Raw genomic sequence first — 17,364 nt, forward strand, 5'->3', positions numbered from 1 at the left:
ATATTTATGAAGACAGAAAATAGCATTGCTTATTTTTATTGGCCACACTTAAAAAATAACTGGGAAATAAATGTGTTATCAGTCAATACATATTTGCTGAGTACCCTCTACAGAGGGTTTGTTAGGTGCCAATGATTTTAAGACATGCTATGGTCTTTGGGCCAAGAGGCCATGAACATACTTATTTACTGTTGCATTCTTTTATAACATGAGATCAAACATTTTCCTGTATTTAAAAATACCTAGTTAAAAAAAAAACAAACCTGGTAAAATAATTTTCTCTATTTGTGTTCTTTTTGCCCTCATGTGAAATTTGAATAGAGAAATACTGTAAATAGAAAAAGTGTGAATAATTTTAGAACCCTGAGAATAATATGAAAGGTTAAGTTGTCTATGCTTTAATAAAAGAAGCAGTTAAAATTATTTTAGTCACTGTAATAGTGTGTTTGTTTAACTGTAGCACACCTAGACAGAAATAAATCGTGTTAAAACAACAACTTACTACTGACCTTTCTTGCTTTTCCCATTCTGGGTCCCCGAATCTCAGCTGCAATAAAATAGAAAAGGTCTACTTGGAATATTTGTAATAATATCTCTAAAAGGTTCTTTAACCTGATACTTTATGAAGAAAAAATAAAAAGGATTAGTTACGCATGCCTTGAATTTATAGTCTGAAATGAGAATCCAAACATTTTGCTATATACTATAGTTAACTAAGGCATGCTTAGATACTGCAAACTTCAAATGACCTTTTGTGGGATTTTGATTCAATCTTCACTTCCTTCTCATAGAGGAACTCAGACCCTGAGATTGGTCTGCATATTGGTTTGATCTGAATTGTTGATTATGTTATTTTTGTGAAAAACATTAAAAGGTATACAAGAAGATACTATTATACATAATACTTTCTAGTCTGTAAGTTCCTTGAAATCAGAGCTTTTTTTTTTTTTAAACACCTCCAGAGCCTCTTTATATCCCCATTTATAGGTCCTGGTATTTTAAATATTTGTTGGATAAGTGAATAAGTGGATTTATATTTACCTTATGCACCATAATTCTCCTTTGTGTTTGATACCATTCTGGTTTTCTAGCTAGTCTTCCTGAGACATTTCCTTTTTGCTTTAAAGTCTTTTTTACTATTTATGAAAAGCTGTTGGTTTTTATTCTAGTTATCTATTGCTTAAATTATTATATCTCATAATTCTGTGGGTTAAGAATTTGGACAGGGCATAGCAGGGATGGCTTGTTTCTGTTCCATGATGTGTGGGGTCTCAGCTGATATGAGCAGGAACTGTTAGGAGCTGGGATGACTGGGGCCTGACTGAGCATATCTTTTTCATATGGCCTCTTCACATGGCTAGGTTGGGCTCTCTCAGAGTATGGTGGTTTCAAGGTAATCAGACGTATGTAGTGGTTCAGACTCTGAGTTAAAGGGTTCCAAAGTCCTAGGCTGCAGGTTCAAAGCTCAGAAGTCCCAGAATAGCACTTCTGCCCCAGTCTGTTGGTCAGACCAATCACTAAGGCAACCCCATTGTCAAGGGAGGGCAGTTATATTTCATTTCCCAGTGAGAGGAGTGGCTAAGAGTTTATTGCTGTCACGAATCTTCCACAGTTTCTATTCTTTATGTATTACTTGCCATTGTTACTATTAACCTTATTAGGCTGTGGTTTTATTTAGGATGTTCACCAAAATGTCCACTGTTAAGTACTTAGGGACCTGATGATAGCTCCTTTCTCCCCATCTCCACACTGTGTTGTGGCTTGAGTGCCTGGAGTGCTCTTTGTCCTAGACCTGCGTGAGGGAGGAGCGTTAAAAATTTCTTTGGGTAGAAGCAAGAACTTTTTGGTTGGGAGTTCATGCTCCAAATGAATTTTCCCCATGGTGCCAGTAGGGAGTACCTATATTTGTATATCTGTGTGTGTGTGTGCACACACGTGCATGTGTGTGCATGAACCTTTGCACAAACGTGTGTAGAAATACACCATTTCATATTAGATGGGCCAGTGGTACCTAGAGATTTTGATTTTATGTATTATTAAAAATGTCCCCCAAAATCTAGGGAACTGACACAGGATTGTCAGATTTTGAATTTTTCAAGTTATTACATGAAAAAAAAAATGACTATCAGCCACAACCACCATTTCAGAAAATAGAAGGAAAATTTAACCCCACAATTATAATAAGCTCACAATCTAATAATAAAGGAGAATCCTCAAATTTAATAAAATTTAGCTTTATAAAAAAATAAAGCTCTACATTTTTTTCTCATTTAGGTTTAAACCTAGAAAAACTTTGTTCTTGAGCTACACTCAGACATTTTAGGAACCACTCTGGTAGGGGCCTTATTTTGATCTGTCAGCAGAATTAAAAAAAAAAAGTTGTACCTGAAGGATTTTTTAAATGTACATTTCATATCCATATTTATTATGTAAATAATGGGGGAACTGACTGGTATAATGGTCCTTCTGAGAAACACCCATTTTAGTATATGCTACTGGATTCTTTTTCAGTGCAGAAAGATTTTACTTTCATTAGGACCTATGCAACAAAATAAGATTTAAATTAACGCCACCATGTGATGTTGCCTGGTCCTAACAGAGTTGTTGTTCACAATCTGCTGAGCTCAGGTTCCGTTGAGCTCAGCCTTTACTATTAGCTGTGTGAAGATACTCCAGATCAGGGGCGCCTGGGTGGCTCAGTCGATAAGCACCTGCCTTCGGCTTAGGTCATGATCTCAGGGTCCCGGGATTGAGTCCCACATGAGGCTCCCTGCTCAGCGGGGAGCCTGCTTCTCCCTCTCCCTCTCCCTGCCCCTTCCCTTGCTTGTGTTCTCTCTTTCTCTGTCAAATAAATAAATAAGATCTTTTAAAAAAAAAAAAAGATACTCCAGATGTCCCCCGTTATTTTTCTTTCCTTAAATAGGAAACTTTGTCCCTCAAGACTTGATATGAAAGACATTAAAATAATACTAGTCTGTGCTCCAATTGTAAGCCTAAATGCAGGTACTGAAATGCAGTGGCAGCAAGTTATCAGTGATGATAATGGTCACCCATCGGGTGTAGCATATCCATATAAGTAATTTTGGATTGTCATTGAAAGGAAAATAGGATATTAGAAAATTTTGTGGACATTTGTATATGCCCTTGGACTTGGAGATTCCCAGATGGAGGGAAACGTCAGCCACTGCATGTTCTTCCACCTTAGGTTTTAGAATTGTTTTCTTTTCTTTTTAAATTCAGTTCCTTGTGTTGGATAAAGTTCTCTGTCACAACTCGTAAAATTTTTTTCTTCACACCTGTCTTTTAGCCTACACTATCAGTATTTCTTCCATTTTCTTTGCTTATATAGGCATAACAGGCCAATAATTGAATAATCTTGGGGCGACTCACCAGGTTGAACTGAGTGGATTTGTTGGGTGAATGATACTTGTGGCTTTTCTGTAATAGCTGGATGTAAGAAAGCATCTTCTTGACACCAACCTGTTTTGGGGGGGGGGGTGGAGCCAGAAGTGCAGAGGAGTAGCGCCCAGCAGGAGGAGCTGTGCTGGAAAACAACAGGGAGAAGTGGAGGGCTTGAATTCACAAGGACCTGATTCCACTACTACTTCTTCCTCTTGCTTTAACTTCAGCAAATCGCTTAACTTCTCTGACTTTTAGCCTCCTCACCTGCAAAATGGGATTGATAGATGCCATGTAGATAAAACCTACTTTTGGGAAAATAATGCTGGTAAAATTTGTGTCACAGCAAGTAGTACCTGATACTTAAAACAAAAGGTAGCTCTCCTCGTTATTCTGTATATTTTGGATGTTAGAAAGCTCATTTCCAGATCTTTGAAGTTTTAGTTATATTTTGTATTGTTAGATGTTTTCTCTACATGTTCTAGATTCACAACTAAGTTGCAAACCTCTCACACCTTTTAGTGTACATAATGCCCTTCTGTGATGCGAAGGTTGACATATATTTGATGATGATTTCCATAGCAGTTAGTTAAGATATGATGGGAAGATCAGTGTCTTTAGTGTTTGTTTTGGGGTTCATAAAAACTTTAGTCAGAGGATGATGGAGTGAAGTACTGCTGTTGTCAGTAGAGGTACTAATCTCTTTGAAGCTCAGTTTCCCATCATTGAAACTGAGTAGTTAATAACAAGTTATTTTCAAGTTTCTTCCAGAGCTAAATTTTCATTCAAGATGGTATAGGATCCTATTTTCTCCAGTGTTCTTCAGTGTTTTTGTCAGAACCTAGACATGTAGTAAAATGGAAGATTGCGTTTTAAATTTTTTAACAAAATGGGAAACTATATAGGTCCACACAATAAAGCAAATTTCTGATGAAATATCTTTTTTGGTAATATTTCTTCTGAATGACAATTGGATCCATGGGTTGACTCAGTGAGATTCTACAGACAGACAATAAACATTTGACTAGGTACTAACTGTACTCCAGGGATAAGCTCTCCATTTTCCAACGTACTAAGTTGCATATAGCTTTTTTCTTAGTAATCTTGGTGCTCATTTTTGGAATACCATATTCTTTCTGGAACTCTGTAAAATATTGCTGCATTTAATTATCTTATATAAAATTGTAATTCTACTTCTAAAAACTTATCTGTGACATAAAATTACAGCCATGAATGTATATTGTACATACCTGTGAACTGTTTTCAACTTTTGGAAAATACCATTTATTTAGGGCTTGCTGACTACTTTTTCCTCTGCTTTTATTTATTTATTTTTTGACAGATTGGTGCTGCCACCAGGCAATCAGAGTAATAAGAACTTAGTGCCTGGAGTCAGGTGGACATGGGGTTGACACCCAGCTCCATCACACATTCTGTGATTTTAGGGAAATTGTGTTACCTTTTACTCGTTATAAAATGGATGTTACAGAACATCTTTTTAAGAAGACTCCTGTCCTCCTTCATACTGTGTGTGTGGGGGGGTAGTTAATGAATATTGCTTTTATTGTGTTGAAATGATGATTAACTTAATATGGTCATATGCTGTTGAAAGGTGTGATCTCCCTTTAGGAACTGACAGTGACAGTCATTTGGGGAAAGGGGCCTGTCCTGAGAAAACAAAAACCCAGACAGGGGACAGAAAGTTTGTGCTGGTCCTTGTGAGGCTGGTTTTTGAAATTACTGTTAGGTATTGGGGGTAGAGACTGTGTCCCTGTCCTGTGTAGGCAGATTATAGAGTTTCAGTGTTTCTTTTGGTTCAGTTGCTTACCTCTTGTTACCCCATGGTACTGAGGTAAGTTTTACACAGGCTTGTCTGCATTGTCGTCAGGGATATTAGGGAAGGCTTGTAGGCTTATTTCGTATTGGTCAGAGTGGTCCTTGCGGTATTAATTAGGGAGGAAAACCTCAGGAGAAGGTAAGTTTCTGGGAAGAGTTCACAGTCCTATTTCCTCTCCCTAAATGGATTTCTTTCCTCTACTGTTGATGTTTGCAGGGTATATATTTTATTAAGGAAGGAAGACATTTCCTCTCAGACTGGTTTATTGTGAAAGATAAACTGATAACATATGGAAATCCTCTACTATTCTGGTATACACAGTAGGCTTCGGTAGCTATTCGCATTTTAAGGAGAATGAAAGGAAACATTACAGGCAAAGATTATCTGCATTACTGGGAGAAAAACAATTAGAATTCTACTTGTGTGTTGGGGCCTTTTATTTTGGGAAGACCGATTGGTTGTTGGGTTGTCATGCTCTAGTCTTGGTCGGGAGTCATCTCTGAGCCTTTTATCTTTGTTTAAGAAAGATTAATTTCTGCTCATTAACTTATTTTTTTCTATTCTCTCCTGTAATGCCATTAAAGACTATATTATTGTGTGAATTTTGGGGCTGAGCTCCCTAATTAAAGCCCCAGGACTTCTGCAGGAATGTTGTTTAAAAATCACTAATCCAGCAGCAGGTTGTTTCCTTAATCAAAGGGGGATGAAACCTTACCCTTGCCCTCAAGAAGCTCAGAGTCTAGAGGGGAAGATTAATTTTAGCATAAGGTAATAATGATAGTAGCCATTTGCACGTGCTGTGTCCAGATCCTTATATCCTATTCATTTGTCAATACTTTCAGCTTCTCTAGTCTGCTTTATACATTTGTCATTCCAGTGAAACTGTTCTTAGGAAGGTCATCAGCACATTCTGCTTGCCAAATCAAGTAGAAACTGTAATTCTCAGTAGCATTGAGAACTGTCTTCTTGGAACTATCTCCTCTTGGACTCTGTAGTATTTGTCTTTGCTGGTCTTCCTTCTGCCTCTCTCTTCTCCCTAAGAAATTTTAATCATTTCTTTGGATTTAAATGCTATATTCAGGTTAGTCACTCCACAATTTTTTTTTTTTACTCCTGTGCCCCAGTGACTTCAAATTTAATATCTTTAGTTCTCTTCCAAATGTGAGCATGTACATTCATCTACATGTATGAAATTAATTTTTCTTATAAGTCTGTCTCTGGGCAAGACTACTATTCGTTGAAGAGTTACTGTTTTATGATAGTTGCTTTATTGTATTTGGCTCTGACCATTCATTGTGAGAGACAAAAATGAAAGGAATGATCATTTGAGATTTATGAATTTGATGGATAGGTTTTTCTCCACTATATCATACGGACCAATTATATATGTACACCTGCCTGTAGCTTAGGAATTTTTAAACTGATGATATATCCTTTTCTATATATCTATTTAGAACCTTTTTTTACATTTAGTATAGAAGTTACTCAATTATAAATCTAAATCTCTACTTGTTTTAACTTGTGATTACTGTACTTAAAGCATTTTGTTAAACTGAATTAAAGTAACAAAAGAACATCTTAAGATTGGACTTCAGTAATTTTAAGCACCAGTTCTAGAAAACTGAAGATTTCTCTAAGCAAAACCTCAAGTTTAAGAACCTTAAGTTCTGTGTATAACAGGGAGAATGAGTAGTTGGAAAGAATAATTACAAAGTTAATTAATGTTTATATGTAGGTTATGAGCTAAATGTTTTAAGGGGGTCTTGAGATGATACTGTTGACCATCTTAAAAATGATTTTGGAAAATGAAAATTATTAAAGAGTTTCATTAGTTAAGAGTCGTTGTCTGCAGTGAAGGTAGAGACTTTTAAGCAAAGAAAACATAAGCTGTCTGAAGTATATATAGAAGTTAATCAGTTAACTTATTAATTATTATTCAGTGGTCTAGATGTTACTTTTAGCATCATCATCTTAATAATTGGGAAAAGGGGAATTTTAACTTATATAGTCCACATTCTTTATACGTTATTTATATTATTAAGACTTTTGCAGCACATCAAATTTGGGGTCTTAATATTACAATATTTTATAATACTATTTTAAATGTTTAATATAATACTGTTTAACATTTAATATTTTATTAAAATATGGAAGCTATACTTTAGGATACCTTTTTATATTATATAAAATGTATGTAATATAGATCAAATAAAAAATACAGTGCCCTGTTCAATAATCTGAAATAATTCTCATGGTTAAGTCTTGAGAGTATGACTTTCCTCTTGATGTAATATAATTTGAAACATGCTTAGTTAAAGGTATGTTTTATGTTAAGTTGTTTGAGAGTTTTTGTGTTTTTAAGAAAAAGAAAACAAATTCTCATACTACCACTGCATTAGCTCTGTGACCTTGGACAGAGTGCTTCACTTGTCAGTTAAGTTTCTGTTATCTACAAACTGGAGGTGATAGTAGCAATACCTACCTCATAGGGTTGTTAGGAAGATTAAAATGGATAACAGATATAAAGCTCTCTGTCAGAAGCATTTAATAAATTGTCGCTATTGGTGATGATGATGATGGTGATGCTGGTAAACCAAAACAGCAAAATATGGTTCTTCTCTCATTCTGGTAGGCATAAAGTGCTCTTTTCGCTGGTATTGTGGGTGTCACTTCATTTTCTTTCTAGCTTGCTTTGCTTCCTCTGACTCTGTGTCTAACCCTTCGGTTAAAAAAAAATTTTTTTTTTTGAGCATATCTTCTTCTAACCCTCTGTTACCTTTTGAAAAATCATCAATCTATAGCTTTAATGCTGTCAGCAATCTTTTTCTGTGTGATGTGGGCTCAGTCCTGATTTTTTTTGCCTCACAGTCATGATGTGTAATTAGTGCAACCAAATTGATGCTCTTCTTGTCAGATGTTTATACCATTTGCTACTAGAACTGCCTTTGTCCCTTACATCCCTTAACTGACACAGTAATCATAACTGTCACATAGGAAGAAAGGGCAGGTACATAGAGGTATGTTTTTAAAAATCATTTACGGTATTTCTAGCATTGAAGAAATTGAGGTATAATTTGCATACCATAAAATGCACCCATTTTCAGTGTATTATAGGATGAGTTTTAGTAAATGTACACAGTTATGTGTGTCTTGTGTTTCTTATACATCTTTCTTTAGCATCACCCACAATCCAGTTTTAGAACAAGTCTGTCAGCCCAGAAAGTTCTCTTGTGTCCATTTTCAGGCATTCCCCACCTCTGTTCTCTAACTCAGGACAGCACTAACCTGTTTTTTCCTCTGTAGTCTTACTTTTTCTAGAAATTTCAAATTAATAGAATTATATAATATGCTATCTTTGTGTCTGGCTTCTTTCGTTTAGCACATGTTTTTAAGTTTCATGTTGTTGCATCCATGAGTAATTCATTCCTTGTTGTTGAGTGGTATTCCATTGCATGATGTACTACATTCTACAAAATCCATTCTCCAAAGATAAACAGTTTGTTTGCACTTTTCAGCTGTTCTAAACATAACTGCTAGGATCATCCTTACACAACTGCTTGAATGTCGTCTGTCCCCAAGAGAAGTGAAAACACACCTTGGTGTGAAATTGTTGGCTTATATGTTGAGAAACTTCCAAACTGTTTTCCAAAATGGCCATACCATTGTGCTTTCCTACCAGCAAGGGATGTCTTGTGAAGGTTCTAGTTTCTTCCTGTCCTTATCAATACTGTATGTTTTATTGCATGTCTAGCATATTTTATTTTGGTTTTAATTTCTGTTTTTCTGGTGACTAATGATGTCTAGTATTTTTTTGTGTACTTTCCCCATTGTATATCTTTTTTTTTTTTTTTTTTTTTGAGAGGGGGAGAGAGAGAAAATCCTAAGCAGGCTCCACGCCCAAACTCACAACCCTGAGACCATGACCTGAGCCGAAATCAAGAGTCCGATGCTTAACTGGACCAAGACACCCAGGCGCCCCCCCCATTGTGTATCTTTTATAATATATATAATATGTTTAAAAATCTTTAAATATTTTGCCCATTTAAAAAAGTTGAATTGTTGTATTATTGAGTTATTGAAGTTCTTTATACATTCTAGATGGACATCCTTATTATTTAGCTCTTTATGTATTTTAAATGCACATGCTTTATCAGGTAATTATTTTGCCAATATTTTCTCCCCATCTGTGGCTTGTGTTTTCATTTTTCAATTATGTCTTTTGAAGAACAGACGTTTTCATTTTAATGGAGTTCAGTTTGTCAGGTTTTTTTTTTTCTTTTATGGTCTTTATTTTTATTTTATGCATTTGGTGTAATATCTAAAATTTTTTTTTTCTAATCCACAATAATTTCCTCCAAGAATGTTCTACAAGTTTTGTAGTTTAGTTCTTACTTTTAGGTCTATGGTCCTATCCATTTTGAGTTAATTTTTTGTACATGGTAGGTACAAGGTAAAGGTTGAGGTTCTTTTTCCCTCTCCATGCGTGTAATAGTTTTTGGCATCATTTATTGAAAAGACTGTCTTTTTCTCATTAAATTACCTTGTGACCTTTGTTGAATATGAATTGATATAAATGTGTGGGACTGCTTCTGGCCTGTGTTCTCTTCTGTTGTTTATCCTTATGCTGATACCCCACTGTTTTGATTGTAACGTAAGATTTGAAATTAGGTAGTTTTTTTCAACTTTTGATGTAGTTTTAAGGTAGCCCTGGTTCAGAAATTTCCCAGTAGTCTCCATGTTAATGTGTCTCTGGAGGCTTATGGGCAGATAAAACCATTAGGACATTCCAGGGAAAATCGGTTCTACTTAGGGGTGTAGGACAGGCCTGAAGCTTCTATTTTTTCATCATTTCACTGAGTTACCTGTCAGAGCCAGCAGCGCTTAGCAGGATCATACTTGGTAGAATAATTGTAACGCCTACTGTGTACCAGGTGCTTTATGTAATCATCTCATTTAATACTTCCAAGGTGCTGCAAACAGGACATTATTATCCTCATTTTATATTTGAGTCCACAATAACACTTCCTAGGTCGCATACCTAAGCTGCTGCTAACAATAGAGTAATATTATCAGCAGCAGTATTTATATGATAAAGCCAGTTTTGAAAACTGGTCTGTCTGATGACTTAACCCTACAAGGTTTTTCCACTGTTTGGTGCTACCTTCTTTTTTGTTTTGTTTCGTTTCATTTCCTTTCTTTCCTTTTCTTAAGATTTATTTACTTATTTTAGAGAGAGAGTTCGGGGAGCAGAGTGCATTGGCACTTTCTCCTCATATTATCTTAGCATGTTAGTGAAAACTTACTAATATAGATCAAGCAATAATAGTTTAATATCATCACTCCTACTAATAATCACAACTTTGAGCTCTTGATTGTGGCATAGTGTGATGTCCTTGAGCGAATTAGTTGTTGGTATAGAATTATAATAGGCTTAAGTAGGCCAGCATAATGAATAAATTTACCCCAGTAGAGCTGGAAAGAATTGATGACTCCTATTACATAACAGTTTATTGCACACTACTCACTGACTGCCACTTGAGGAGAATCCATTCGTTTTACTTACTGTGATAACTTCTTATTTGCATACGGATTTTCTTTTGTTTTTCATGAATCATCACTAACTAATACCCTAGCTGCATTTCATTACATTCGATGATCTCCATACCGAGCAGGTCCTGGTAAAACTCAAAATGGAATTTTTTCTCTTTCCCTCCCCTTTCGACCTCTTTAGATTAAAGTAGTAAGCATTAATACACAGACAATAGCATAAGCACATACTTGTTTGTATTCCTTACTGTACATCTTAGAAACAAACTTCTTTAGTGCAGTGGAAGTGATTCTTGTGTGGGTCAGAAAAATGCTGCAGGGTCCTTTGGAGTTAAATTCTTTGTTCTCAAAGACATACGCCCAGAAGAAATTTGGTGAGCAGCTCCCCTTGTGATTGAAAATGTTCATTTCTTCCTTATCTACATTTGCTCTCTTTTTTTTCAAGATTTTTATTTATTTATTTGACAGATAGCAAGAGCAGGAACACAAGCAGGGAGAGTGGGAGAGGGAGAAGCAGGCCTCCTGCTGAGCAGGGAGCCCAATGTGGGGCTCGATCCCAGGACCCTGGGATCGTGACCTGAGCTGAAGGCAGACACTTAATGACTGAGCCACCCAGGTGCCCTATCTACATTTGCTCTTACAAATTGTTAAGATTGTCGTATATTTTTATATGGCATCATTTTTGCATCATTTTACTCAAGATTTTTTTTTGAGATAAATTATTCAGTCACTTTTGAACTTCTTTATACAATTATCACTTAGATTTTTATTTCAATAGTTTCAAGCCTTTTGATTCCTTGCAGGTAAACTATAAATCACAACAAATTAAGATTGCGATGTGAATTTTATTTATTTGTTTACTCAGCAAACATTTACTATGCCCTGTGTTACTGTGTGCTGGGCGCTGGGCTGGTCCTAGGGGGCGCAGTCTGGACATAGGGATCTCAGGTCTCTGCTTCTCAGCTTCCAGTGCTCCTGATGAGACCTAAGCAGCTGCAAGGAAGTGTAGTAAGAATTACGGTGGGAACTCAAAATTTGTAGACTAGACACCTCATCCGTCATTCACAATGAAATGCGGCCTTACATATTTTACGTTTTTTTAACCAAATAGAAGTAATGCAGCAAGTCTACTTCTTGATTTATCATGGCAATTTAATGGCGAGATGTTATTAATGAGTTACTTGTATATTGGTTGTAAAAATCACATCCACTCTAATGAGTCCAAGAGGATTCTCTTTCTTTTTATTCATGTTTGCTTGTTTGTTTGTATTGCAGATTTCTCTTGGATTTGGCTACAAATTTATAGATCTTCTGCACTGTGTACAGGCACAGGTGAGTCAAAATTAAGACTTTCTGTTGGAATATTTTTATTTTTAAGTAAACTCAAATATTTAAAAATTATTTATAGTGTAGCAAAATAATGTGTAAACAAAAATATAAGTAAGAAAATGTATATTTGTCAGCATTTCTGTTTTATTATAAAAATTCTGTGGGAATGTGTTAGAAATGAATTTGAAGGTAAAGTGATCTTATCTGTTTATCAGTGTTTACTGTGTGTATTTGGGAAGAGTTTACACATACCCATTGGATGAGGTGATTTATAATGTCACAGCCTGGCAAAATGTTTACCTTTTTTATATATAAATACAAGAATAGTTGCTATCGATTTTGGCAGCAAATGGAGGTAAATGTTTTAAATTTAATGAGCAGGCTTTTCTTGTCCAACCAGTCTGAAATAGCTTCTCAGTCACTTCTTAACTCACAACCCTGATAGATTTTTATCATGATACTTATTATCATGTGATATATTCTTATTTCTTTATAGTCTTCCCTACAAAAATATAAGCTCTGTGAACACTGCGACCATTTTTGTCTTGGTAAAAAACGTTATCCCTGCCTTTTAGGATAGCACCTGGTATATAGGAAAGACTGAATAAATGTTTGTTTAAAGTAATTATTGGATAGTAAATATTAAGAATTTGCTTATATTCAGAGTCATTGAGCTCTGCATCTATAAAGAAAAACTAGAAATAGTTTTTATATTTATTTCTAAATATGAAATTAATTTGTATCAAGTACTTAAAATCTGTGGCTCTTAAATGTTCTGAGAAATTATACCTGTGTTGCATATATTATGTACTAAAGTGTGCTTAATCTGGATAGAATTCAGAGGGTAATGCTTCCAATTCTGTATTTATTTTGTCACTACCCTAGAAGGTTCTTATGATCAAACCTGAAGCAGGTGTGAGAGCTTCTTACCTCCTTACTGGATTATGCTACCATATTGGATATGTTTTTTGATATCTTTGTAGAGAGTGAGAGAATTGAAAATCTCTAAAAACCAAATAAGTTAAAAATTTCCCATGACCTATCACTGGATACAAAATTTAACTTCCTTACTTAGTTTTCAGTTTCTAGATTGGGGAGATTCTTTGGTCATTTTTCCACCCTCTATATTGATGTTTGAATTCATTATCCTAGAGCTATAGGAGGGATGCTTGGCTGGCTCAGTTGGTAGAGCATGCTACTCTTGGTCATGAGTTCAAGCCCCACATTGGGCATTGAGCTTTCTTAAAAAAAATAATAATAATAAAGATAGCTATAGGAATAAGCAGACCACCTATTTCCTTGTGTCCTTGGCAGTTTTCTTTAGGTGTTCCAAGTTACTGGTTGCCATTATTGGTTTCTTGGTTTGTTTGTTTGTTATTGTTTTTGGTATGTTTTGTTTTTTGATCTTTCTTCAGGCATTGGTCTCTTCTGCCACCGTGATTTTTTTTTATAGAAAGAATTAACTCTGACCTTTAGTGTTTTTTAAGTAAAATTTTATGAATTATTTCTTATTCACATTTAATTTTATAAGTGCAACTTGCGGAGATTCCCTTGATAATACTAATAACAGCAGCTAATACTTATTGCTCTCTTACTGTGTGCCAGGCATTATGTAAGTGCTTTTGAGTTATCTTGAGAATAGCAGATAAGGAAATTGTAGCTTAGAGAGGTTAAGTGACTTTTCCAAGGTCGTATCAAGTAAGTGGCAATTTGCCACTCCAAAGACCTTGATCTTAACCACTGAGCTCTATTTTATGCCTAAATAGCCCTGAATACAAGCATATTTGTGGCAGTAAGTGAATTACAGGAAAATCATGTTGCTATGTGAGGACTTCAAAATTAATTTAAAAGTCAAACATTATTTTGCTTCTATTTCATTAGCAGGTCCTAACTTTTAACCTTTATTTCAAACTGTGAAACATGACAACTCATTTGAAATTTAATGACTACCTAAACAACTCCACTAAAGTTGGAACTAAAGTTCCACTCTCACACTTTTAAAGTTCCACTGCTCACTTTTGGGGGCGGGGGGAGAGGCACATGGAGGAAAGCCATTTGGATTCCTTTTTCCATTATAAATGTGGTATGCTATGAATCAGCATTCTTTATCCCTTGAAATATTAGAAATTTTTGTTTACAGGTGGCATTTATAGCTTGGTAGATGAATCATTTTTCTTAGAACAGGTTGTATGAAATGTAGTAACTATAGAATTACTTAGAACCCTTATCTTGAAAGGTATAACAATTTATATCTCTGGCAAAATATTTTTAATTATTTAAGAAATGAGGTGGTATGACTTTGAGATAGAGCAGAGTTGGTTCAAACAGAACTTCAGCTTTCTCTGTTTAGTTTATTTTCGGGGCTGAGGAGGACATATTATATAAAAGTATTTTGAGCCTTACATGTATAATATTGTGGACAAAATGTTCTTGAAGACAGTGTTGAATATATCTTAAAATTTTGATTTGAGAACAAGATTAATTGTATTTCCTCACACTTGCCAAAAGGTTTGTGTCTATAAGTATAAACATAAATTTCAGATTTGAGTATATGGAAAGGGAATTCTGTTTGAATTAAAAAGACAGACTTTATTTAACAGACAAATTGTGCTTTTTAATCTATAGCTACGTCAGTATTTCCATTCCAGTCTCACATTTTAAGCGTTTTTAAAGTTAGCCAGTAAAATATTCTTAGAATTGATAGTCAAAACAGGAGCAAACATTAGATAAATCTGTTTGACAATATAGCCTTGAAATGTAATTTTCCCTTCACTATGGAAAACTCAACTCAGTGTGAAGTCATATGTACTTTCTATTTATTTCTAAGTCTGTTTTCTGTATGCCAGAAGATTTGGGGTGGGAGAACAGGGTGGGGGATGGGTGGGTGAAGAATTGTTTACACACACTAGTTCAAGCCAAACTCTTTGATGCTAATATATGGAGAGAGAAGTTGTCCAAAGTATAATAAAGTGTAATACACTTCTTGTAATACTAATATACTTTGTTGTGTACTAAATACTAAAAATTGTATTAAGCATATCAAGACATAACAGAAATTATGTCCATGTTGGCTATGACATGGTTAAAAGTACATTTCAAGTGAATATTTGTTGGGTTTTGAATGCCCTCTTCATTCATAGATGTGAGATGAGTGATTGGCTGCCTGATTTAACTAAGATGTATACATTCCCATGAAGACAGGGCGGCTTGATTTGAGTCACAGATCTGAGGCTTTGAGTACTATCCACTGAAAATCGGTATTAATATAAACAAACATTGAGAACATTTAAGTATATGTGTCTTGCTTTAGGCAAGATCTGTGGACATTTAATTGTATTGCTACTTTGTGATGTTTCCTTGAAATGTCAGCATGGTAGGCACTGTGATCTGGAAAATAACAGATATTTTGACAGTTGGCAAAGTGCCCTCAGTCATTTTAACTATGGGTGCTGGAATTCTAACCCTAGCCTCCCTGGGTAGGCTCCCCTGCTCTTGGTGAGCGGGGCTGACCGCTGAACTCAGGCTTTTACTGGTAGGTCGAAATTGCCTTGCAGTGGGTGTCATTGACACAGAGCCATCAGTTGGAAACTGGATGACAGGCCAGTTTTTAAAGCATTTTTACTATTCTACTTTCCTCCTTTTTTATGTACACACTAGTGTAAATAGATTGGCTTAGTTTCCCCCATAAAACTAAATTCATTCAGCACTCTTAACTCTCCTTTCTCGCTCCCCTCCTTCCTTTTAGCTTTGGGTCATGACTCACTCTTTCTGATTCTCCTTCCTTTTGGAAATATTTATTAATTATTTATATTGTTTTAGACTATGCTAAGTGCTGTGGGAACTAGCACTTTTAATACCCCAAATTATTAAACTGGAAAAGGAATATCACTACAAGCTTAACTCCACATTTCCTTGCTCAGTGTTTTCACATTGAATTTTGGCTTTCTGATTTTTCTTTTAAAGAAAAAAAACCTGAGCATTGATTTATGAATTATATGTCTTTTATTACTAAAAGTCTTAATCTATCCATGGTAGTAAAGGTTAAGGCACCAGCAATGACAACCAAAAGCAGTCTATCATAAGTAAATGTTTTGTTTGTATGGAGTTCACAAGGCTTTCAAAGTGCGCTCTGGGGAAGGTATACACGTCCTGAGTGTGTTGTGCTTAGTCAGGTTGAGGTAATCACAAGAGTCTAGGCGATCTGTTTAGAACCATGTCCTTGCTATTTCTATAGGTATAGACAAGCAGAATGTTGTTGGTAAGCGTAGAGCGTTGCTGAAAAACATACCAGAAATATGGGGAACCTGATTTTCCTGATTGACTTAAATTTTAGCAAGAAAGGTAATTTAGCAAAATTTAGAATTGCAGACAGCAATTTAAAAACATATTTTTAAATAAAATTCATAAGGCTGTTTCTTAGATTATAAGAAAGTTGAGTTTCAGTTTAGAGCCGTTTTACTGTGCGAATGCTTTATTTTTAAGATTTTTTATTTATTCATTCGAGAGAGTGGGTGAGAGAGAAAGAGAGTGAGGGAGCAGAGAGCCTGAGCGGGACTTCACACCAGGACTCCGGGATCATGACCTGAGCCCGAGGCAGATGCTTAACCCACTGAGCCAGCCAGGCGCCCGAGAATACTTTTAATTGGAAGTTCCTAAGTGTGACTTCTGTTGGTGTAGCTGGTGTTTTTTGGGAAATCATTAAAATTAAAAGTATTACCAGTCTATATTGTATAAATCTTTTGAGTTAACATGTCTTAGGGGAGGTAGGGCCAGAGTGGGAATCTTCTGAGAAAGTTAGAGTGGACTCTGATTTCTCCGCTGTGGTTTTCTGTACTGTACAATGGGTGGATGTGTGTATGGAAATAGGGAGAAGTGGTTTTATAGATTGTTAGCAAAGTGTTTTCCTGCTTTATCATTGTTGTTGTTGTTGGCCTTTAGATTTCAGTTCAAACCTGTATGCTCTTATTTATCTGGATAGTAGAGTTGTTAGCTTTAAGAAGGTCCCCAGTAAGCAAAATTTCACATAAGTGCTACCATAATAACTTTAGGAATACACAGCATTTGATTTTAAGATAGTAGTTTTAGCTATGCCATTCACTCTCACTTTGAAAGGAAAATGACAGATATACATGTTATTTTCTAGGTAGGTGTTGAATTTGAGTCAGTTGACCTTGCCAGAATCTCCTTAAAGATAAAATAGCAAATAAATCAGGCTGCTTCCATTGAACACCTCATAGTTTACTTTTGAAGCT

General features: G+C 35.4%; 1 protein-coding gene across 5 annotated transcripts in view; it reads left to right on the forward strand.

Annotated features, from left to right (window-relative positions):
* The window catches only part of NCOA2 (nuclear receptor coactivator 2), a 285,919-nt gene that overhangs the window by 84,073 nt on the left and 184,482 nt on the right, over positions 1-17,364 (forward strand). For all 5 annotated transcript variants that reach the window (XM_088022803.1, XM_028113019.2, XM_088022804.1 and 2 more), the window contains exon 2: positions 12,059-12,115. The gene's annotated coding sequence lies outside the window, so the exon portion shown is untranslated. The remainder of the gene's footprint in view (positions 1-12,058; positions 12,116-17,364) is intronic.

Source organism: Eumetopias jubatus, unplaced genomic scaffold, assembly GCF_037043125.1.
Source record: "Eumetopias jubatus isolate StellerSeaLion01/CBP00866 unplaced genomic scaffold, mEumJub1_p1.0 scaffold_4, whole genome shotgun sequence".
Taxonomy (NCBI): Eukaryota; Metazoa; Chordata; class Mammalia; order Carnivora; family Otariidae; genus Eumetopias; species Eumetopias jubatus.